Below are 25,672 nucleotides of genomic sequence, written 5' to 3'. Positions count from 1 at the left end.
CTCAGTGGGAGTTGTCTTTTGTTGCTTTATTTTCTCCTCTGGATTGTGAAAGCAATATTAAAATTAGAAATTCACACTGTGTTAGCATAGGTGCATAGAGCTGGTGAAATATTTCCTTACCTGATGTTATATTTATGGCTCACAGGGAGAGAATAAATGCATGGGTTTAGCATCGTTTCCCCATTGGGGCACTACAGCACAGCACGTCTGCATTATGAGTTCTGACTGCGTGGTGAGATCACACTCCATGGCAAAAATAAATTACTGAGCCTAATGTCACAGCCACCAGAAACCAGCCCCATACCTGGTAGTGTCTGTCAGGCAGGCACTCAGGTGGAAGCTGTCTTCTAATAATATAGTGGCAACAACTTTGTGAACATCACCTTCCTAGGCATCTAAGTGCGTCAGCTGGGTATCGCACACCACCATGAAATTCTGCTCCTGCACTGCTTGACCGCAAATACACATGGACACAGCCATGTGTGACTATACTCTGAAGATGTGAAAGGTACAGAGACACCCAAGCACATTGTAGGTTGCCAAGGCACATCCACAAGAAACAGTGCCAGTCTGAATGCCAGTTCCTACAGCCTGCTACCGGACAAGCTTACCTAGACCCACTTGGACATCCATCACGAAACCTTAGAGCAGTCTTGAGCTTCTGCTAATCTCATGAGAAAAGCTGCCAGAGTTCACATGCTCTTGGGCTGCCTGTGGCTTTGCTCAGCACAGTTCTCAGGTGACACACACCCATGTTGACATCAGCCACCAGAGCTCAGCTGCCTCTCCTCTAAGTCTGCTGGCAGATAAAGCTTCAAGCAGAGGCACAGGTGGGATTACTGTTTCAGGTGGGGTTTGTCTTAACGACCCAGTGGCCCAGTCAGGTGGGAATTGGGATGTTTGTTTTCAGTTTTCTACTCTGCCCAATTTGGTTGATTTTAACTTACCTCATAGCTCTGCTCTTATTTTCTCACTTCTCCCATATCTGAAATTAAGCCTCTCTCTTAACCTCTACCTTTCAACATTTATATACATCACAACTTTCCATTTTAAATATGTTTAAGACACATTCAGGCTGTAAACTGATTCCATCACTTTACAGCCACATGCCTTTGGCCCCCTCCTTCTTCCCCTAGACCTCTGTGAGGCATCTGACAGTGGTTGAGTAGCAGTCAGGTCAGGCAGGGATGTCCACTCCCCTGAAGTCATTGAATTAATCTGAAGTTGGCTAGGTGCCCTCCTGGGTAGTCTGTCTGTGCATGCACTGAGCAGCTGGGCACCTGAATCTGAGCAGTGTTTCCAGCCTGGCAGTCAAACTTGTTTTGAAATGAGAAGATGGATGGAAGCACTGGGAAAGGGAGGGGTGGCCAGAACTGCCTGTGAGTTATCACATCCCTGGCTGAGCCATCACTGTGCCTATATGCTCTCAGTCAACCTCAGGAACTGCTGCTCTTCAGTGGGAGCTATTTCTCTGGAACCCAAATGTCCAAGTTTGGATGCTGAATCCTAATCTGCACTCTAAATATGGGGACAGTATTTAGAAGTGCAGGCTGTCATCTTGACATAGATGGCATTTCTTTTGAATTTAGCATGCAACTTCCAGAGGACACCTGAGGACAGAGAACACATTTTTCTTCTTGATTTCTTTTAAACTTGGCTCTCTGAGATTCCCAGAGGTGTACACTGGCCAAAGAGGTCTAAGAAGACATTCATCATATGTCAATAGATGAAGAAACATGCTCATTGCTGCAGTCCATGTTTCTCATTCATAACAAGCAGCATCCAGCAAAGCTACAGTGCAAGTATGGAGAAGAAACATGCAGCAGTTGTGCTTTGGAGTTTGGCTGGTCTGGGCTTCTTGTGGTTTGTTTCTGGAATAAAATCAGTACTGAAGGGGGGGAATTCAGGGAGGGATAAAGCTGCACAGTTACTGATCTTTTCTCTTCTTTGGAAATAAAACATAGCCCTTCATTGCTATGCTTTTCAGTTGTCATCTGGTAGGTGGTGATTTAATTCCTTTTCACTTGTATTAAGTTTAGGCTTTCTCCCCACTTGCTCAGCTATTGTTATCGTCGGCTTCTTAGGGAAGCAGCAAATGAAACAAAATCTCATCTTTGTTTCATGGCTGGCTGTGAAGCTGGAAGTGTTTTTATAGCACAACCAGCAGCTTGAAGAGGCAACTTGTTGAGATAAAGTATATTCCTTCTGCTCTGAGATGAGCTTTAGCATACAAAGGTGCATTTCACTGATTTAGTTGGGGGGACTAATTTTTCCTGGCACAAATACACAGAAATCCCAGCATGAGGACTTTAAACAGAGGTCCTGTACTACCCACTGGATTGATGACAAGTAAAGCTCACAGGGTTTGGATAGAATAGAATAGAATAGAATAGAATAGAATAGAATAGAATAGAATAGACCAGACCAGACCAGACCAGGTTGGAAGAGATCTTCAAAATCATCAGGTCCAACCCATCATCCAACACCATCTAATCAACTAAACCATGGCACCAAGCACCCCAGCAAGTCTCCTCCTAAACATCCCCAGTGATGGTGACTCCACCACCTCCCCAGGCAGCCCACTCCATTCCACTCCATTCCATTCCATTCCATTCCATCTCTTTCTTTGGATAAGATCACAAGAATTGGAGCTTCTCTTTCCTTGGATATGATGCCTGCCCTTTTGAGCACTAAATAAGATACCTTTGTTTTTTTTCTAATCATGGTGAAAATTTACAACACTGTTTGCTCTGTGGCTCTTGGACTTATCAGTTGAGTCTGTGGGTGGAGAGGGTGTCTGATCCATTTAAAAGTATGTAAGGGATATCTTTGCAAAAGTAATTCATCCTTGAAAAGAGAGTGTCTTGTACAGGTCTGTGGACTTGCATTCATCTGGGAGTAAATACAATGATTCCTTGGTGTTAATTCATCTGCCTAATCTGCAACCAAACTACATAGCAAGTATTGATCTGCTGATTCCACTGGAGGACATCCTGACACTTTTCCTGGCAGTTCTCCGGGAAGTGACTATGTTTTTTTCCTTTGAGATTCTCTACCTGTTAGTTATAAGCAGAAAGAAAATTGAAGGAGTAAATAATCAAAAGTTAAGGAGAATACTCTCACTGAGAGAACACTCTCCAGAAAGAAGGAAGTTTCACAAAGTCATTTCTGTTCACCAGATTCAGTATGAAGAAAAGCAGTGAGAAAATACTCCGAGGAGATATAGAATAGAATAGAATAGACCAGACCATGTTGGAAAAGACCTTCAAGATCATCGAGTCCAACCTATCATCCAACACCATCTAATCAACTAAACCAGGGCACCAAGTGCCCCATCAAGTCTCTTTCTAAACACCTTCAGTGATGGTGACTCCACCACCCACCTGGGCAGCACATTCCAATGGCCAATCTCTCTTTCTGGGAAGAATTTCTTCCTAACATCCAGCCTAAACCTCCCCTGGCACAGCTTGAGACTGTGTCTTCTTGTTCTGGTGCTGGTTGCCTGGGAGAAGAGACCAACCCCCACCTGGCTACAACCTCCCTTCAGGGAGCTGGAGAGAGCAAGGTCTCCCCTGTCTCCAGGCTAAGCAACCCCAGCTCCCTCAGCCTCTCCTCACAGGGCTGTGCTCCAAACCCCTCCCCAGCTTTGTTGCCCTTCTCTGGACACCTTCCAGCAACTCAACATCTTTCCTAAACTGAGGGTCCCAGAACTGGACACAGGACTCAAGGTATGGCCTAACCAGTGCTGAGATGATGCATAGCAATTAGGCAAGAGGAGAGGTAATATTTCCAATTTCTCACATACTTTCTGTTAACTGTATCATGAGAAGTCTGGAAAAAAAATATTTGATGACCTCATAATGCTACAAAATGTCCAAATTTTGTTGTTGTGGTTTTGGTTTATTTCGTGAAGATCTCAGAAAAAATTCTGACTTTGCCTTTATATTGAATAAACTCAAAGTTTGAAGTTCTGAAGTATTTCATGGGAGAGAATTCCATTCCTCTGCTGAGCTCTAGTTTTGCAGCATTAATGTTTTGTTTTGCTTTGCTTTCTTGATGAATCTAATTTAAATGGTGAAATGACATTTCTCTGTGTACTTCAGGCAGTTTCAGAGGAAATACATCAGGAATGAATTCTCTTGCTTTGCTTGCTCTTAGACATGTACACAAACCACTCTTTAATTTAAAGATTTCCCTGCTGGTTCAATGTATTTTATGAAATTCATTAGTTTCTTGCTTATGTGATACTTTGAAGTGTGACGACAAGAGGCATAGGAATAATAGTTGGAAGCTGCCCTGAATCAAGGTGAAAAAGGAGACCACTCCTTTGTTAGAGAATAATTCAGGTTTTTTAACTCAAGAGTACTCATTGGCACACAGCAGGCAGAATTATTACTACCACTGCTTGCAGATTAATACTTGCAGTCATCAACTAAAACTCAAAACAGCTCTTAAAGCAACCATTAATCACCTGAGAATAGATCTTTTGTGCTTAAGAAAATTTAGCAAGCCTTTAATTTTTCCTCGTTTTCTTTTCTTTCTTTTTCCCTTCAGACATTTGAATTCCAAGAGTTTTGGTTTGGAATATATTGTACTAAACTAGAGGAAGCTCTGTTAAAGCTCAGTCCTTTTAGTTAAATTCCACAGAATCACCAAGGTTGGAAGAGACCTCAAATATCATCAAGTCCAACCTGTCGCCACACACCTCATGACTAAACCATGGCACCAAGTGCCACGTCCAATCCTCTCTTGAACACCTCCAGGAATGGGGACTCCACCACCTCCCTGGGCAGCCCATTCCAATGGCTAACAACTCTCTCTGTGAAGAACTTTCTCCTCACCTCCAGCCTAAACTTCCCCTGGTGCAGCTTGAGACTGTGTCCTCTTGTTCTGGTGCTGGTTGCCTGGGAGAAGAGATCAGCCCCCTCCTGGCTACAACTACCCTTCAGGTAGTTGTAGAGAGCAATAAGGTCTCCCCTGAGCCTCCTCTTCTCTTCTCTTTCACCCTTATTTTGGTTCCTCTACCTTACCCTGGAGAAGCCACTGACACAAAGCAAAAAAAAATGGTGCCTAGCTCAAGGCTGTCTCCAGGTATTGCAAGCCACACATGTTCTTATGGAGTGGAGCCTGGAGTAACAGGAAAAGAAGTTACAAAACCTACCTGGTTTAGTCTGAGAGACAGCTTTGCCATGTTTACTACGTTCATGCTCTGCAAATAAGAAGAACCCCTACATTAGAAGGGTTTTAGTCTTCATATTTTAAATCATAGGACAGGATTTGTAAGGTTTGGAAAAGGCTTCTAGGATCATCAAGGCACCCCAATACCACCATGACCCCCAAACCATGTCCCAAACACCATGTCTATGTGTTTTTTGAACACCTCCAAGGATGGTGATCCCACCACCTCCCTGAGCATCCTGTTCCAATGCCTGACCACTCTTTCCGTAAAGAAAGTTTTCCTAGTATCCAATCTAAACCTTCCCTGGTGCAACTTCAGAACTTGCCCTGTAACTTGTTACTTGGGAGGAGAGAACAAACCAACCTCACTACAACCTCCTGTCAGATTAGAAGACTCACTAAAATTTTGTAAGCTGAGTTGGCATTGCACATTCACACTAGACTTGAGGAAAAAACCAAACCAATGTCTTTCTTGAGAACAGGAATTTTAACTAGTTTTTCCCCTAAACAGTAATGAAAAAGTTTTACTTTTTAATGTGGTTTAAGAAATCACAAAAATGTCATTCTATGTTTTTCAGAAATACAGAAGCATAGAATCAAATCATAGAATAGAATCATTAAGGTTGGAAAATTAAGGTCATCAAGTTCAGTCATCAATCCACCACCACCACCCCCAGTAAACTGAACCATGTCCCAAATTCATCATTGAATCTCTATAATGATTCAATTCTTCTAGTTCTAAATTTGATAGCTATCACCTGTCTTCTATAAAGAAAAATTCTCCTTGATATTTAACATGGAACTCAGGAAGGTATTTTGTTACCACAGAATTGGGGTTGTCTCATGCTGAACAGCAAATAAAAGTCCAGTGGATTGCATTAAAGAAAAAGCTTTCCACATTTCTCTGCTAGCCTGGATGCCAGGGATATATTGTAAAGCAGGAGCAGTAATAAATACTACACTGTATTCAAATATGAGCTGTATGCAATTTTGTGCTATTTTAAAACAGTGGGATAGCCAAACCCCAGCATTATGAGACAGGAGAAGAAGGCTAGAGAATTTCAGAGGAATGGTAAAAGTGTTTTTCATTCTGATTTCTAAAGGCTATGTCTCTGTTCTGTAGCAGGTGAGGACTGCAGCATACTAAGAGATGAATCTCTCTCTATTGCTTAGATCAGAACCCTGGTCAGAGAACTGCACAAGCTCATCTCTTCATCTGTGTCCTCCCTGAGTTGTTTGGTTTAGGTCTTACCTTAGCTCACATTGTAAAATGTCTTCCAGGCCAACTGGGACCTGTGAAACAGATCTGCTCCTACATCACAGGAAGAGTTGCTGAGCACCAGCCTCACAAGACAAAGGTTCCTGTGACCTTGTGTTGATGAACCCCACCTGAAGCTGCTAAAATACTGAAGACAGAAAAGAAATACCTTCCTCCTAAAAGCCAAAGTAACAATATTCACTCTCAAGCTGATACTTACTGTGTTCATGAGGGTTCTCTGAGGTAGCTAGAAGCAAACAAAAAAGGTGCATTTTAATATTTTTGTGTGACTTTAATGGAGGATTTAATGCATTTTTTAATTCATGATAGTTGTAAACACACAAAATAAAAGTTCAGTGAAATCCATCCCAGATCCCAAACTGGGACACTGGAACACAGGCACCAGAAATTCCTCATTTGGCTAATGGTTGATACAAACAGCCTGGAAGGCTCTGTGCCTTAATAGGTTGAGTAGCCCTCATTGATTGGTGACTATATCAAACCTAGGGCAGATGACTTCCTAAGGGAGGTGCTTAGTTCAGTACCCACTTCACTAAGAGACAGACCATAAAGCATCTAATACTGGACCAAACCAGAGAGATGATCTTAGGTCTAACAAAGAAATTACACCTAGGGCAGCTGAAATGTAAGACTGAGTGTCCCTGACAATTGCACCTGTCCTAGTGCCCCTTCAGTGAATTTCAGACAGGTTCAGAGATATTCCAAGGAGCAGAAAGATGTGTTTGAAAATGTGATTAACACCATGAGGGCACATCTAAACAAAAGGACTCAGAATTTCAGTTCCAGGGCTCCTAAACTTTATGCCATTTCATTTCACTTCTTTATTTTCCAGAAGAAAAAATCCACCAACCAAACCAACCAAAACCAAAACAAAACAAGCCAAAAAAACCCCAAACCAAACCAACCAACAACAACAAAAGCACCCCAAAAACAAAGAGATGAGCTAAAACTGAAAACTTTCTGTGGACCTCAAAAGCACCTTCCTCTGGCAATGTAAGAGCTCAGGGAGCTGTATTTAATGCCATGCTACAAACAGAAGTGAAATGTCAGGACTTAGCCCACCAGTTGGATTTTTCTTCTTGATGTCTGCAAGGCAGCTGTTGTTTTTAAGAGAATAAAGGCTCTACCACCTGCATGTACAGGGGATAAGTTGCCTTTGCAGGCTCAGCAGCACAAGCAGTGATTTTGCTGCCATGAGATCCCAGGCTGTGATTCACTGAACTCCAGAGCTCTCACCTGGGGCAAAAAAGTAGCTGCTGTTCAAGTGGGTTTTGTTTTGCTTGCTTTCCCTGCTGTATGAAAACAATCCCACTTTATCTCCTATTTCTGTTTAACTCAAGATGTTGCTGTGCATGTAAGGAGAGAGTAACTGGAGATGGTGTGCAGAGCAAAAGAAAAGATAGTGAAACATTTTTGATGGTAAGAGACACTAAAGACATAAGCCAAGTGCATATACTTGCTCCTCTGTGAGGGATCAGAAGTGAGAACATCAGAGGAACAAAGATCCCATGACAAAGATATTTGCTATCTTTATGTTCCCTGAAGGTGTTTAAAAGGCATTTGGATGAGGAGCTTAGGGACATGGACTAACAGTTGTGTTCAGGGAGATGTTAGGTTATGTTTGATGTCAATGATCTTAAGGTTTTCAACAACCAGGCAATTCTATGATTCTGAGAAAACCTCTTTAACTGTAAGCTCAATTGTTTTGCCAAAACACCCCAAGACCACAAAAAGTGGTTTCCTCAACTTCATAATCTTGTGTAAATTCCATTGCAATTGAATATCCATAAAATAAGTCTGAAATTTGTGGAGGAAATTGATTTTGTATTGTGTCAAAAGACATAGCAAGACATGCTCATCTAGCTCTGTATTTCCAGTTGAAGAAGGAAATATAAATGGCAAATAAAACCAATAATTCAATCTCAAGGGATGACATAACTTTAGAATAGAGTAGAGTAGAGTAGAGTAGAGTAGAATAGAATAGAATAGAATAGAATAGAATAGAATAGAATAGAATAGAATAGAATTAACCAGGTCAGAAAAGACCTTTGAGATCATTGAGTTCAACCTATCATCCAACACCATCTAATAAACTAAACTATGGCATCAAGCACCCCATCCAGTCTCTTCTTAAACATCTCCAGGGATGGTGACTCCACCACCTCCCTGGGCAGCACATTCCAATGGCCAATCTCTCTTTCTGGGAAGAATTTCTTCCTAAACTTCCCCTGGTGCAGCTTGAGACTGTGGCCTCTTGTTCTGGTGCTGGTTGCCTGGGAGAAGAGACCAACCTCCACCTGGCTACAACCTCCCTTCAGGTAGTTGTAAACAGCAACTGTCACAGGGTATAGCATCACATAACACTTTCAGTGACCACAAACAATATCAGAGCTGGGCCACATGTCAACAGTATTAATTTAAAGACTTTGTACTGAAATTACTTAAGGATCTTTACAAGCAAGCTTTTGTTAAAGCAACCTCACCTCAGACCTGTAATTTGTTTTTAAAACACTACAATGAAAACAAAACTGTAGTGCCTTAAGTTTCCAAGTGAAGCCACCCTTTTTCTGGGGGTGAATGTGAGCCACAGAAAACATTTAAAGCAACAGGACCTCAGCCCAACACTTCAAATTTGAAGGAATCTTCAAATTTGAAGGTATCTTCAAATTTGAGGAAGGAATCTCTGTTGCCCTTGTCCTGATTTTCATTACTAAACTCACACACAGAATGTCACCATGCAGTCAGACCTTTAACACTGAGATTAATGCTGTCAGAGCTTTGCTTAAAAGCAGATTTCTTTTGTTTCAGTGGTGGGGGTTATACATATATATATATATAAATGGCTTAACAGTCATAGATATTTCTACTGCCTATTTTGATGAAATAATGATGATGTTCCAAAGAGAAAAGTTTTTACAGGATGGTCTTTAAGCCATAAACACTTAGGTTTTATCAAATCTGCTTGTTATGATTTCTGTCTATTCAATATTAATCCTGTGCTTCTTGTGTGCCCTATTATCTCATCAAAGATGTGATTCAAATGACATACAGTAAGCAGAAAGCCTGTGAAATGAAATCCCAAGAGTTTTAGCTTCATTTTCACTGTGTCCCAATTGTCTGTGACACAGATATCCTGATTTTCAGTCCACTTAGTGAAAAGGGGAAGAAGATAAAAGCTAAATATCAAAGACCTGGTCAGACTTTCCAGTATATTTCAGGATTTATTATATAGTATTTAAACCAAAAGGGTGAGAAATAGAAGGCTGTGCTCTCACTCATTTCATGTAGCATTGAATGTAAAGCAGCTCTATTCAAATTCTGTGCCTAGTTAAGCTGTGAAACTCCATGATGCAAAATAGGTGGATAATGACAGTTTTCCTGATTTCAAGAAGTGACTGGGGAAATTAGGAAAAAAATTCTACCCAATGCTCTTTAACATAAAGACATGGTTTCTGGCTTAGGAAGTCCTTGAGCTGAGAGGGAGGGAGGTCACAAGGTGATCCTGTGTGGCCGTCTCAGTCCTGTACTCTTCCTTAGGTCTTTCTTGGCTTGGCCATTAGAGAAGAGAGGAAAATGTGTTAGGTGAGTTCTTGGTCTAACTCTAAACAGCTGTTCTGATGTTGACTGCTTGCTGTTCACAATGCTAGAAAATTCAGCCCTAAGTTTAGAACCATACAAGTAGAACTATAGACTATTTTGGGTGGGAAGACACCTCTAAAGGTCAGCTAGTCCAATCTCCCATGCAGGGAGCAGGAACAGGTTGCTTAGAGCCACAAACAGTTTGACCTGGAATGTTTCCAAGGATGGGCCTTTTACCACCTCTCTGACAACCTGAGCCAGTGTCTCACCACCCTTAGCATAAAAAATCTCTTCCTTGCATCTAGTATAGATGCAAACTCTTAGTTTAGTTTACCCCTTGTCCTCTAGGCTCTGTTAAAAATATTGTCCTTATTCAAGCTAAGTAAGTCCCATTGCACCTGAACGTGACCTCTAGACAACCTAACATTTTGTCCCTTAGACAAGTCATTGGACAAAATCCTACAAAGCTCAGTGGGAATAGTGTAGTCTGCAAGAATTTAAGATGACATGCCATTCTGCCTAGTCAGCAATGTGCTTTTCCTTTGAGGTTTTCATTGAGAACAATTTTGTCCTAGATCATGCAAGGTCTTTCAGACTGTGGAGCATCAGCATTACCAAAAAGTCAACCTGAATACAACATATTCCTTACACAGGTCCAGTTCAGAATGTCTCAGATAGCCATAATTTCTGTTCAAGAAAAGGATTATTGGGATTTCTCACTCTTGCAGAGCAGCTTCATTCCTTTGTGAGGCTATTGACTTTACTCTTTGTCATTCAAAGGAGAAGTCGAATGTTCCCAAACATTTTCTAGAGCAGGAGACTTGATCTCCCATATCTGCTTGTCTCCTACTCAAGCCCTGCTGGCTGCCTGAGCAGCTGGCAGACTGATTGTGCAGAAAAAAACAGTTTAATCACCATATGCCTAAAAAACTGACTCCTCAAAAAAGACCACATTAGCAGCAGCAAGCTTCCTGTAAAGAAAATGGCAAATAATTACCCTATGGATTGATCTAAGTAGAGAAAGAAAGAGTCTGGTGGTGGCATAAATAGAGGAAGCTGGTGTATGGTTATATTAAAGAGCATGCTGTGCCAGCCTGGCCCTTATAAGCCTTTTAATTCTCTACTGGCCATTTGAAATTTCTGGTTTACTTTAAACCTAGTATTTGCCAGGATATTTGTTCAGGGTTCCACACATTAAGGAAGTTTTATCCTGTATTAACATGACAAGGATGAAATACTAAGTGATTCATCTAAGGCTATCTGCAATGTTTGCAGGGAAGCAGAGAAGCTGATGTTGCAGCTACTGCTCTCACTCATACACATCAGAAGGAAGTGCTTGTTTGGGTCTGTGCAGCACCACAGACTTCTTTGGACCACTGTTTCAGTATCACTCTTGTGACTGATGCTGCTAACAGGGTAAATGGTGAAGGCAAAGCGTGCAGAGCTGCCATGGCTTGCCACTGTAATTAATAATTAAGCTTTGATATTACTGCCTGTAGAGTATATTCACTTCCAACAAACTGTTCTATGGATGCTTCCCACCAAAAAAACTGTCAGGCTGCTCTGGCAATTCCATCTGCAGCCTGGTCCAACATAGCTGCCTTCCTACTGTTAGCATGCTCATGTCCTTGCTTTGCCTTATACCTGGGGGTGGCATAGTGAAGGATGAGCTGAGTCTTGATCTTTGAGAGTTTTTCCGGTGTTGTCTAGAGTAAAACTCATTTTTAACTGGCAGTTCAAGAGTACTTTATGCAACTGGGGGAAAAAAAACCAACCACAACAAAAAAAGTGGTTCAGAAAAAGGGGGGAAGCGAAAAACTTCAGCATGGGGTAAATAGAGTAGAAAGGAGGAAAGAAGTACAGACATTTCCAACATTTTAAAATGATTTTTAATGAGAGGAATTGCTTGAACTTGAATCCGAGTTGCATGCCTGCAGGGAGCGGCTAGTAATGATCCCAATCTTTCCCTGTTTCCCAGTTTGTCAGTTAAACAATAGAAATGCACTGGGAAGTGTAAGTCTTGTTGCAACAGCAATCTTGCACGAGAGCACTGAAAGCTAATGTCTTTAGAGTACTAAAAATCTTAGAATCCCAGGAGGAAAAAAAAAGACAAGTCTTCCATCGATGGAGCTGGAAGGAATAAAATTTCAGTCAAAGGTAGATGAGGCACATGTGCTGCGTTAATGCATTTCATCTGGTGGTGAAAGACCTGAAGAGCTTCCTCTCAATATCATCCTCAGCTTCTGCCGTTTTCATGTGCTCTTCCCTGAAATTGTGGGATGGGAACATAGAGATGAGGGACAATGTGCTTAACGAGCTTTCACTTTTAGTAATATCAGTGTTACGGTTGCATATAGCTAAGGCAAAACATAGCCAAGCTCAGCTCATGCTTTAGTGCACTACAAATTATTGACTGGTGAGTCAGAGAATCAGAGGATCAACCAGGTTGGAAAAGACCTCAGAGATTATCAAGTCCAACCTATTACCTAATACCTAACACCTCCTAACAACTAAACCATGGCTCCAAGTGCCACATCCAATCCTTTTTTTGAGCACCTCCAGGGATGGTGACTCCACCACCTCCCTGGGCAGCACATTCCAATGGGCAATCACTCTTTCTGAAAAGAATTTCTTCCTAACATCCAGCCTAAACCTCCCCTGGCACAGCTTGAGACTGTGTCCTCTTGTTCTGGTGCTGGCTGCCTGGGAGAAGAGACCAACCCCCACCTGGCTACAGGTAGTTGTAGACAGCAATATGTTCTCCCCTGAGCCTCCTCTTCTCCAGGCTAAGCAACCCCAGCTCCCTCAGCCTCTCCTCACAGGGCTGTGCTCCAAACCCCTCCCCAGCTTTGTTGCCCTACTCTGGACACGTTTGAGCAACTCAGCCTCTTTCTTAAACTGATAACTCTGAACATTCACTTGCAGACATCTTGTTGCAGAGCAATAAAGCAATAATGCATCCCAGGGGGAAATTTTTATCCAATTAACCATGTGCTATATGGATATCCAGGTGCTTAAGCACATTATGCTGAGTGGCAGGTGAGAGTGCCGCTGACGTGATGGCACTCTGCAGATATTACACCTAACTGAGAGTAGCAACCCAGGCCACCGATTACGCTGATCACTCTTCCTTCAGAAGTCACAGCTGCTTCATAACCATTAAACAACTTAAATCTAACTGTCTTCATTTATTGGTAGCAAGGTGGCTCACTTTAAAGTAAGTAAGAATGATTAATGCAAGTTGCAATCATAACTGCAACTGAAATGCTGCACCAGGGCTATTGATATGAATGGGTTTACTGACAAAAAAAGCATAATCTCAATTTTACCTTGAGTGGATTGCAAAGGTGTAACCAACATTAAGGTTAAATCCTGTTGATGCTAAAATTGTGGTGTGTTGCTTTGAGTTTGGGTTTTTTTCCTGGTTATTTTTTCTGATGTTGATGCAAGTTGATGCAAGAAGAGGAGGCTCAGGGGAGACCTTGGAGGTGTTCAAGGGGGGATTGGACGTGGCACTTGGTGCCATGGTCTAGTCGTGGGGTCTGTGGTGACAGGTTGGACTCGATGATCTTTGAGGTCTCTTCCAACCTTGGTGATACTGTGATACTGTGATACCTTTTTGCTGGGGGTTGGTCTCTTCTCCCAGGCAACCAGCACCAGAACAAGAGGACACAGCCTCAAGCTGCACCAGGGGAGGTTTAGGCTGGATGTTAGGAAGTTCTTCATAGAAAGAGTGATTGGTCTTTGAAATGTGCTGCCCAGGGAGGTGGTGGAGTCAGCATCACTGGAGGTGTTTAGGAAGAGACTTGATGGGGTACTTGGTGCCATGGTTTGGTTTATTAGATGGTGTTGCATGATAGGTTGGACTCGATGATCTCAAAGGTCTCTTCCAACCTGGTTAATTCTGTTCTGTTCTATTCTATTCTAAGTTAGCATCATCAGTTTTACATCACTTAACTATGAGTACCCTGAAAACTGGTGTGGTGGAGAGTTAAAGAGGGAGTTTGCAGCTTAATGCTAAGAATTATAGATTAAATATAATTTATTATTTAATTAAATATAAACTGCGTAGAGTGAGAGTAAATATTCAATCACCTATTAAGATCTATGAATGGCTTTCTGCTTTTTCTCACCTCTCATCTCATTTTGATGTCACATTCTCAAAAGAGAAAATGGAAAGGTTTGGGGAGGGTTGTTAAACTAACAACAAATCATTGCAGTTTGTTTCCTATTTTCGCTACTAAACATAAACTGTGCTCCCTGTAATAGACAAGTCAGAAATATAGATATCTCCTGGGGGCAATTCCTTGCATTCTAACAGATATATAAACCAGATGAAACACTCTCTGCAGATGCTCATTTCTCTCCATTAACTCCAAAGGGAGCCTGAAGGTAGATGACTAACTTTAGACGTCTAAATTTCTATGAGTTAAAGTCTCTTAATGTTTAAATTCATCTGAGGAGCTAAAGGAGTTCTTTATGAATTCAGTGATATGTCTTGAGCTCACTGCACTCATTGCTCTGCCTTCTTTCTACTCGTAGTGAGTGGGTACTTTGGAGGGGGTTTTCTGGTCATGTCTTCTCCTAACTGAAATATCTGCAACATGGAAAATACATGAGCCTGCTCTCACAAGATCTGGCCATCACTTAACAGAGGTTGAGCAGAGCACTAAGTCCCACATAACCCTGCAAATTGGACATCAATTATTTAAACATCCCAAGACAGCTAGGACAAGGTAAACAGAGGTCAAGCAAATTTCAGCTTCTTGATGTTTACTTTTCAAAGCATTCTCTGCATTTCATGCAAATCCTCCATTCATCAATATTCCCTGACAGTGCTGGGGGATTGTTGCTTCAGCATGGGAAGTCAAAGCTCAGGCCAGTCATCTATTAAATGCAAAATATTTTTTGGGCAGGAGGAGATTTACATTGAAGAATACCTTGTCAATAGCTTAAGACTGATGCAAGTTGTTCTTCGGTAAGAACCTGCTTATTTAGCTCTATATTCAGGACAGTGATGTCAGCTGCCAGCTCAGAGATCGTTTGGGCTCCATCTTGTGGCTAATTCAATCTCTGCATGTCACAGTTACAGAATAACAAGAATGGTGGGGGTTGGAAAGAACCTCCGGAGATCATCTAGTCCAACCTCCTTGTTAAAGCAGGATCACCCAGAGCAAGTTGCCCAGGATCACAATGTCCAGACAGGTTTGGAATCCTTCCAGAAAAGGAGACTCCACAGCCTCTCTGGGCAGCCTGCTGCAGTGCTCTGGCACTCTCACAGCAAAGTTTTCCCTCATGTTTAAGTGAAACCTGTGTTCCAGTTTGTGCCTGTTGCCCCTTGTCCTATCACTGGTCACTACCGAAAAGAGCACAACCCCATTCTCTTGACCTCCACCTCTTAGACACTGATCAGCATTGATGAAGTCCCCTTTCAGGCTGCTCTTCTGAAGGCTTAACAGCCTCAGGTCCCTCAGCCTCTCCTTGTAAGAGAGATGCTCCAGTTCCCTCAGCATCCTTGTGTCCCTCTGTTGGACTCTCTCCAGTAGTTCCCTGTCTCTCTTGAACTGGGGAGCCCAGAACTGGACTTAATAGTATTCCAGGTGTGGCCTCACAAGGGCAATTTAGGTAGCTCATTGTCATCTTTTGAGGCATGCTAGAAGACTGCAAGCTGAAGATGCATGTTGCATGAGTAGCATTTACAGCTGAATGATAATCCCACACTGCTGTGACCGTTTGTTTTATGAATGGGAAGGCTCCCTTCCCATTTTTCTGGTCAGCTCCAAAGTTAAGCAGTTCTGAAATGCACTACAGCTCAGTTAGTTAGTTAGTTTAGTTAGTTTAGTTAGTTAGTTAGTTAGTTTAGTTAGTTTTCCAGTTTGGAAAGCATCTTCTTTTAAAACACATTGAAAATGGACACTGCTGTACCTTAGCCAGTTCACACTGCACTGTATGCAGAGCAGCAGTTTCCAAGCTATGGATAGGGTGCCATTACCACAAGTAATTGAAGGAGATTTTCCTTCTTTGTATTGGCAAATACACACAGTTTGGAGATGGAATGCATGTGCCTTACTCATTTCTGCACTTGCTAGACATTAGCTGCACTCAGACTACATGCAGTCTGTTAGACTGTGATGGTGGTGGTGGGAAAAGGTGAAAATGTGACCATGCACACTCTCCTGTTAATTTGTTATTACAGAACTTGTCAGATGAATGTGTTTGTAGCTTTCTAACAATTTAAGAGCAAGCTGCTGAGTGATAATCCTGAAAATCAGAACAGAAGTCATCTTGTTAACAGTGAGATAGTTCTGCATCTTGGTATCTGAGAAGTACCAACAACACCTAACTGTTGGCAGTTTATAGAGGAGATGCAGTCTCTATAGAAGACAACTACCCTGAATCAGAGCACTTCAATTTGCTCTCAGAACTAAGACAGAGTTCTCTGTCTCTCTCTCTCCTTCATTAGATGTAGGGAGCAGCTAGGAAATCAGGTTTGTGATTCACTTTACAGAATAGAAAAGAATAGAATAGAATAGAATAGAATAGAATAGAATAGAATAGACCAGGTTGGAAGAGACCTTCAAGATCATCATGTCCAACCCATCATCCAACACCACTTAATCAACTAAAGCAATGAGACTTTTTCTTTCATTGCATGGATGTGTAACCCACAGGGGTTGTGCAATGGTTAAACCCTGCTGGGGTTCTCTAGGATCATGGAAGTAATGAATCCTTGGCCAAGTGTTCCTGATATTGGCCTGGAGAGAGAATTCACTAAGCTTAAGGTTGCTTGCTTGACATCCCCACCTCAGCCTGTGCCCTCTTCATTCAGAAATCAGTGGGATGCTATGGGAGCTGGGAACTGAAATGATAGATTGCATTTTATATAGAACTAGGAAACCTTAGAATTGGCTTTAATCTGGCTCCACTTTGCATAAAGCATATTTAGAGCTCACTGTAACGATGAAATGTTTTTAAAATATCAAAATACCATTTGGGGGTTTATGGAAACATTAACACCCCTTGCCTTTAAAAAGGACACTTAAAATGGAAAAATGCTGAAAGATTTTGGTGTTACAGCTCTGGGCACTGTTTTCTGGGCTCCCATCAGGACTATCTGGGTCTTTTCATTTCAACCCATGCACTTGAATCCCTGCTTGCAATGCTTAGAGTTATGAGCAAGAGTTAATTTGTGTGTGTGTGTGTATACTCGCAGCCAGATTTGCTCTCAGGGATTTTAGGAGGTTCCTTCCTCACACAAAGGGTTGCTGCTTCTTCCTCTTTAGTAACTGACAGCTTTTTTTCACATTTCTCTGACACTTCTCCTGTCCCACACCCACTGAAAGACAGCATGATGCTGGAAGCTGAAGCTGACTATTTTCTGGGACTTTGGTCACAAAGTCTTGGAGAGCTAACCTTTCATATAGAGATGGTTAATGCATAGATTTCATGCAGAAGTTGTGCCTTAAGGTTCCTGCTTGTATCATTGATGTTTGGAGAAATCAGTCAAAACCATAAAGTTTCTTCATCCTACTTTTGTTCTTTTCTCTTTCAAACTCCTTCTTGTCTGATTTATGCTATGCACAGAATGCACCCTTGATAGAAAGTGTCATTCCATCTTCTTCTCTTTTGATGATGGCTTGTCACTGTCTATTGCTCATTATTCTTGTTTTTCTAGATGAAGGGTGTGTATGTGAATAAGACAGAATAATTGGAGACAGTTTCATATAGAGTGCAGTGCCTATGAGCTGCGTGATTCGCATGAGAAGTAGTACGGAGGTATTTGAGCTGTGCGTGCTACTACCACAATGTATTTTAGGTAATGAAACAGTCAATTTACAGCACTGCCTGGCTACTTCTATTGTTTTTTTCATCTGAGCAGAAAATACTATGTCCTCAAGCAAACCAGCAAGCATTGCCCCTTTTCATTGCCAGTCAGAGGAATACACATGCAACCTGGAGCAATCTCTAATGCTAACAGAATAAGCAGAAATAAATAAAAGCTGATCAGAGTAGGAGTTAGCCACTAACATGCAATATTTTCCACCTGGAACCTGCAGACAGTGTGAAGTTAAATGAGACAGCTAAAGTAGGGCATGCTTGTGTTTTGGAAGCAGCCTTGTTAATTCTGCCCATTTGTCCATTTTAGTGCATGTCTACTGAAGACAGCAACATTGCTGAACCAGTTCTCCTTAGTTCTCTAGCTAGAGAAAAATGTCATTGAACTAGCACTGGTGAGGCTGCACCTCAAACACTAGGTTCAATTTTGGGTCCCTCACCACAAGAAGGATGTTGAGGTGATGGAGAGTGTCCAGACAAGAGCTACAAACCTGATGAAGGGTCTGGAGAACAGGGCTGGTGAGGAGCAGCTGAGGGAACTGAGATTGTTTGGTCTGTAGAAGAGGAGGCTGAGGGGAGGCCTTGTTGCTTTCTACAGCTCCTTGAAGGGAGGCTGTGGTGAGGTGAGTGTCCCTCTCCTCTTCTAAATAACAAGTGATAAGATGAGAGTAAACATCCTGAAGTTGTGTCAGGGAGGTTTAGATTGGGTATTGGGAAAAAGTTCATCACTGAAAGGGTTTTCTGGCTCAACCCAGGGAGATTACTGAGTCAACATCCCTGGAGGTATTAAGAGATGTGTCAATGTGGTGCTTAGGGACATGGTTGAGTGGTAGACTTGGCAGTGTTATGTTACAGTTGGACTTGATGATCTTAAAGGTCTTTTCCAATGTAAGTAATCCTACAATTCTATGTTTGCCTCTAGAATCACTACCTTGCTTGCTGGCCATGTTGATTGTGGTCTCAGAAAAACAGGAGAAGGCTTAGTCCAAAAAATAAAACTATAATATCAGAAGAATGACCAAAGCTGACTTTCAGTTTGTACCTCCCTGTTTCTGTGAAGTAGATTGGTGGTGGTAACCAGTAGCACGAGGTAAACCTTGCCCTGAGCCAGGTGCTTGAAAGTATCCTACCTACTACCTACATTTGCTGCTAAATTCATCTCAATAGATTAAGATATCCCAGGAAACTATTGATTTAGTTTTATAACAGAAATAAAAAGGAAATGAAACAGAAATATTGATCCAGCTTCAAAGGATGTTCATTAAAAATGCTTTCTTTTTTCAAAAATCAACTTTGTTGAGGGAAGATCATGGTTAAAGATGAAAAAATCCTGACCTGTGAGAAATAAACCAAAGGTACTTCAAATTCCCTGAAGTTCTTCAGTAAACGAATGGACCCAGAGCCTGTGGTAAGGCTGACAGAAGCAGCACCCTCAGCAATTACCTCACTCCTTTCTTTCCGTTAAGGATGTAACAGTCCAGGGGATGAATTGAAGGCTGCAAACACAGCAGGCATTTTGCCTTCTGAAAGCCAGTGGCTGTGAGTGGAGCTGCCAGTTTGCTGATTCTCCCTGGTTCATGTACTACCTTTCATGCCTCAGTTGCTGCAAATTAATCTTTGGCCAAAACATCCTGCTTGATAGCTACTAAGCATGCTTGGGTTTGATAACCAAAATGAATTTTATTATTCTGTTAAGCATGAGGTGAAATTTTGGCTCCAGGGGAGTGAATGGGAATTTTGCCACTCACATCACCACAGCCAAGATTTCACTCATGAGCTGTTAAAACAGTTCAGGCCATTTTTTTTTTCCAGTTCAGTTAGAAACTCTGTATGGGGATAGCAGAATAAAATAATAAGTTACCAGCATCAGAAACATCTTCATATATAGATAGCAAAGGTTGACTCCACTGATCAGCTGTGTGGGTCATAGAATTTCCAAATGTTTTTCAAACTCGTGATGGGTTACACCCATCCTGGAAGCAGAGTGGGGAGGGCTTGTGAGAGCATTGCCCTCCCTGCAGGGGGTTTTTCCTCCTGGGAAACTGAGTTAGTCTGTTCCACTCCCCCTCCCTGCCCAGCAAGCCTATAAAAAGGAGGACACTGCAGCCATTAGCTCTCTTGGCCCCTGCTTTTGCCTAGATGAGGACTGCAGCTGGCTCCCTGCTTCTCGGCCACATGATCAGGATTGATTCATCTCCCTGCCACATCCACACCTCTTCAAAGAGACTGCTTTTGTATTCTTATTTTCTCCCCATCCATCCTTGTTCCTTACCCTTGTGAACCCTTCCTGTTACTGCTACACATATATATATTGTTTAAAGAAAATTCTTTACCTCTCTACTTCCAAGCTGACTCCAAATTATTTCTTGGTGGATTTGTTCCTTCCCTGTCTTTTCCTCTCTATTGGGAAAGAGCAGGGTGGAGCAGGGGGAGGGATTCTCAGCCTTGTCCCCATCTGAGCCCTTAAATCCCAGTTAAGGCTCAAACCACCACAAAACTACAAAAGACATTCCCCCTACCCCAAATTTAACCTCCCCTATTACTGAATTTCAGAAATAATGGCAGCCCCCCCCCCTTTTTTTCCCTCCTTATTTACTCAATACTGTATCTAAAACTGGAAATGTTTTCAGTTTAGTGTGCAAAATAGGATTTATAAGCTGTAATAAATAAAGTTGAATAGACTAAAGAAAAAAAAATCACCTTAGTAAAAATGGTTCATTATTTCTGCAGCTGAAATTAAACTGACTAACTGCAAAAAGAAATGTTTCAGCTCAGCAAACCTTATTTTGAAAGGCAGCACTATGAAGAGATATTTAGGGTCTGGTGGAAACAGTTTGTTTATCCTCAAACATTTTAATGTTTCAGGTTCTGATTCAGGGCAATTTGGTTCTAGTAATCTGTTAAAATACCAAAGAACAATGAGAAGAGAGGAGAAGAGAGGAGAAGAGAGGAGAAGAGAAGAGAGGAGAAGAGAAGAGAAGAGAAGAGAAGAGACGAGACGAGACGAGACGAGACGAGACGAGACGAGATGAGACGAGGTTGGAAGAGACCTTCAAGATCATCACGTCCAACCTATTATCCAACACCACCTAATCAACTAAACCATGGCACCAAGCACCCTAGTAAGTCTCCTGAACACCTCCAATGATGGTCACTCCACCACCTCAATGGGCAGCACATTCCAATGGGCAATCACTCTCTCTATGTAGAATTTCTTCCTAACCTCCAGCCTAAACCTCCCCTGGCGCAGCTTGAGACTGTTTCAGCAAAGCTCACGTTCATGCTACATACACATCTGAAAAGAGGAAATTAAATGCCCCTTGGTAAGTGCCTTCTGCAAAGAACAAGCAGCCAGGTCAGCATGCAGGGTGCACTGCAAGTTTTGTTCTCTTTGACAAATCCTAACACAGTAACAAAAGCCCTTTCATTTTCTTCCCGATCAGAGCGATGAAGCATCTGATAGTGGGCTGTGCTGGCCTGTGGTAAAAAGGAGCTAACAATACTGGAAATGACAACTGCCTTATCACAGGAGGAGTAGATAAAGCTGGCCGATGGTAGCACATGATGTATCACTGAATGACAGAAAAATTTCTCATAGTGGTCAGAGCCTGAAAGAGACTTCAGTCAAGGGAAAATAATTTATTTACCTTTCTTCTCCCCCTCCTTTTTCACTGCAGCTGAAATAGAAATAGAAACATTCTATGTTCACAACTGAAATTAATAGCGTGTAGTATCAGTAAGAATCACTCAAACACTTATAGATGAGCTTTCTGTGTTCATAACTCAAATTATTATGCAATATAGGAACAGGTTTCTTTGCCAGATGAAGAAATTTATAGGATCACAGAATAATTAAGGTTGGAAAAGTTCTCTAAGATGAAGTCCAGCTGTCAACCCAACACTACCAGGACCACTAAATCATGTCCTGAAGCGCCACATCTACACATTTTTTGAACACTTCCAGGGATGGTGACTCTACCACCCCCTTAGGCAGCCTGTTCCAATGCCTGATGACTGTTTCATTGAATATTTTTTTCCTAACATCCAACCTAAACTTCCCCTGGGGCAACTTTAGGCCATTTCTTTTTGTTCTATCACTTGTTACTTGAGAGAAGAGACCAACACTCACCTCTCTACACCCTCCTGTCAGGTAGCTGTAGAGAGCAATAAAGTCTCTGCTCAGCCTTTTCTAAATCCTCACATTTAATTTTCTTCACAAAGTCGTTGTTCCTCCAAGAAATAAATACTTGGAGATAGAGGCACAGATCAAAGACTCAGTAATCAACAATGAAGAAGAGAGATAGACTGGAATGGGAAGGCATGAAGGGTTAAGGAATGTCTAGACCATGAAATCAGAACTGAAGTAATATTCAGTTTTCTTAATCCTTTAAAAGGAGAAATTACAAGACCTGATCATGCAGCAATCTCACCTCCAAATTCCACAGTATGAATTTTGTGGGAAAGAAGTTTGGAAAGAGACTGGAAGGAACCTGCTGCTTTAAACTTTACACCCAGTTTAAACCATCTGAAATGGGTTCCCCAGAGTAAGCTGAGCTGTGTGACCAGTATTCAGACTCTGGAGATAGAATAAACTCACCCCAAAGGTTTAGCCTGAGGTTCTGATTAATCATTGCCTCTCTCTGCAATGGAGACTGTGAAAACCTGTCAAAATGTTGCTAAAAGGACTGAAGTGTCTGAAGTGCAAGGGCTACTTGCATTTACAGATGACTGCTGCAATCCTGATGGAGCTGAGCCAAGATCATATTTAAGTCCATTTCAACTCTCATTCCCCAGCATCCCTTTATAGAACTGAACCTTCTGAAAATGTAGTTACAGATGTCACTTTTGTTGTGAAACATGTCTGTTAGAAGTGGCAGTAGTAAGCCTCTGGCTTAGGCTGGCATTTGAGGGCAAAAGACAGAGGAATTAAAATTCAGAGTGCTTACTCCCCAGAAAAGGCTGCCCAGCCCAGGCTGCTGGTATGAATGGACCTGATGTGGCAATGGAGCTGGAAAGGAAACAAGAAGAAGCAGGACTCTGCCTTTCCTTTGGAGAGCATGTCCTGGTGCAGGACAGAAATCAAAGGTCATTGGCTCAAAAAGTGACTAAGCACAGCCTCAGGTAATTGCACTCTGGGTTTGGGCACTGACCTCTGCCTCATCCCTGTTCTTCAAATGGAAAGTCCTTTCATTCCAAACTGTTAGTACATTTGGATAAAACAGATCAGAAAGGAAAATTTTAAATGTGAAGTTACTGACATGCTATTGGCAGCGTGCAGTAGATAAAGATTCTGATTTCAAGTATCTTCCAAGTTTTCTACCACTTATTCTCCTTTTGAGAAGGAAATGAATTTGTCCCCCAAAATAAATAATTAAAAACCATTTCATGCCTAGGATTAGTGGAAAAGTAATGTTTCCAGCATCTGGTCCTCTTTGCAATCACTGTGCTTTCCTAGGTGATGTGAGTATCAGAGCTGTGAAGTCCACCTTTCACAAAACTCTTGGTACAGCAGATTTAGTATTTTTTTCCCTCAGAAGCTGCTATAGAAGCCTCAAAAGCTTTCAGAAACCATACTTAGATTGCCAAGAAGTATGTTGGAGGGACTCCCAAATCAACAGAAACCCCTAAATACCAAGACTCGGGATAGGGTTTATAAGCAAAAGAGCAGTGCACCTCTAGGCTCTTTCTGACCTCTGTCCTGCCAGCTCACAGGATGTGGCTCACAACACTTCTGGTCCTGAGGCAAGTGCAGGCAGAGCAAGGTCCATCCATGCCTGCCACTATTTCTGTTATTCTATCATATCCTGTTTTGACATCTGTTTGAATTTTCACCTTGGCCACAGTTTTTCTGATGTACTGGATGTGCTGTAAATACTTAACACATCTTGAGAGACAGAAAAGGCCTTATTATGACTGTTGTTGCCAATAGCATTGCTCTGCTCAGATCTTGTTATTCCAGCTTCAAATGACAAGGGATGAATGAAAAAGAGCACAAGCCCCATCCTTAACATTGCTCTTTCAGAAGCTGAGGGATGTGTTTGTATCTGAAACACAGCAAAAAGATGGATTGATTACCCAAGAAATTTGGTCTAAATCTGATAAAAAGCCAGATTACCTGCTGAGAACAGATGTGAGTGATATACTATAGCTGGGCAGGGGAGGACATGAAAGAAAGTAGAATTATGAAATAGAAATTGTGATGCTCAGATATGAGAGATGCTCTTGGCTGGGTTCTTTATCTTGATTAGTTGGAGAAAGAACAAATTCTTTTTTTGCCCTGTACTGATGAAAAGTGTCATGCAGGTTTTGAATTAGGAATTTGTACCTGCAAACCTGTTTGGAGAGGACTTACATTAATAAACTTCAATCACAGCTTTCCTTTCCTAGACCTATCCAAACTCAATCACATTTCCAACTAAGACAGATACAGTACAAACCAAAGTGTATTTATCAAGGATACATGTCCTATATTTAAGGAACATGAATGATTGTCAAGTACCCCAGAAACCAGAAGTGAGCACCATCATCTCTTGTGTTTTGTGAATGGGGGGAAAATATTACAAACCATGGCAGACCTCATCGATTTTCTCTTTTTTTTTCCAGGGGGATGGGAAAATAAAGCTGAATTTCAGGTGGTGGAAAGGGCACAGAAGTGTGTCAGTGTAGTACATTTTCGTGGAGGGAATAATAGTTCATGTTTTAACTTGTATCAGAAACTTGAGTCTAGGTCACCATCAGTCATTTACTCTCCTAGATAGTGATGATTCTGAGGGATTTTCTGAGCTGCTCAAGCACAAATGTTTCTGAAATATTGGAAATGTCTTGAAACCCCTGTTTCCTACTCAATAATCATCTGTTCTGGGTAGTTTTGAGACCCAGCAGGAGCCAGGAACAGTTATTTAGTCTGAATACGGAGAAAGAAGTCATTTCCTCCAAAAACTTTTTGGTTATTTTCTTCTATAAGCAACTGGCTTCCATCCTGACACAGGAAATTTAGCTTCCATTCAGCATTTACCATAATTATGAAAATTTGGGCTATGAAAGCTGCATTTCCAGTTCCTCTGTGGCATTATTGAAGAACCCTTGACTTAGATTTGTGATTTTCAATCTTATGATGATCACACTAATTAATCTCAAAGGTAATCTGAATCTTTCCTGCCTCTAAGAGACTTTTGTTGCTCTTTCCTAGGCCACATTATCATATGAGTGTTTAGTAAGCAACAGCCCAGACAAGATGCGTCTTTGATTTATGCAATGGCTTTAATTCACTTATATGCATTTTTCCTACTGCATGTGCATATGGAGGAATGTTCTCTGCTGATTTATCTGCAGTAATACTTGAGTCCTCTCTTGAGTTTACACAGTTAATATAGAGATAACATGTTCTTTAAAGCTTTCCCTTCAGTATATTACATTTATTGACACTAAATTTTCATTGCCATCACGCTGTCCCTTCCCCTTGCAAATTCAGTGTATCACAGCCCTCTCTGAGCCTGAATCCTTTAACTGATTTGTCTCATCTGAAAGTTTCATTACATTACTATTTCTATTTTTTTCCCCTGTTAATTAAGGAATATAACATGAGACCAGACATGGAATCATAAGCAATTATACTGTAAGTGGGCTGCAAGATGAAAATGAAACAATTGCTTTCTACTTCCTAATCAGAGGTTTATTTCCTTCAATACTATGCCTCTTAGGCAGCAGTTATTTAGTTTCTGCAGTAATTCCTATGCTGGAACTTTCCAAAACCCTATTAAAACCACCCCATAAATGCTATGCTTATTATTTTAAGGTGTT

This window comes from Dryobates pubescens, chromosome 28 (assembly GCF_014839835.1).
Source record: "Dryobates pubescens isolate bDryPub1 chromosome 28, bDryPub1.pri, whole genome shotgun sequence".
NCBI lineage: Eukaryota > Metazoa > Chordata > Aves > Piciformes > Picidae > Dryobates > Dryobates pubescens.
The sequence above is the reverse complement of the archived record's forward strand: the minus strand, read 5'-3'. Positions refer to the sequence as shown.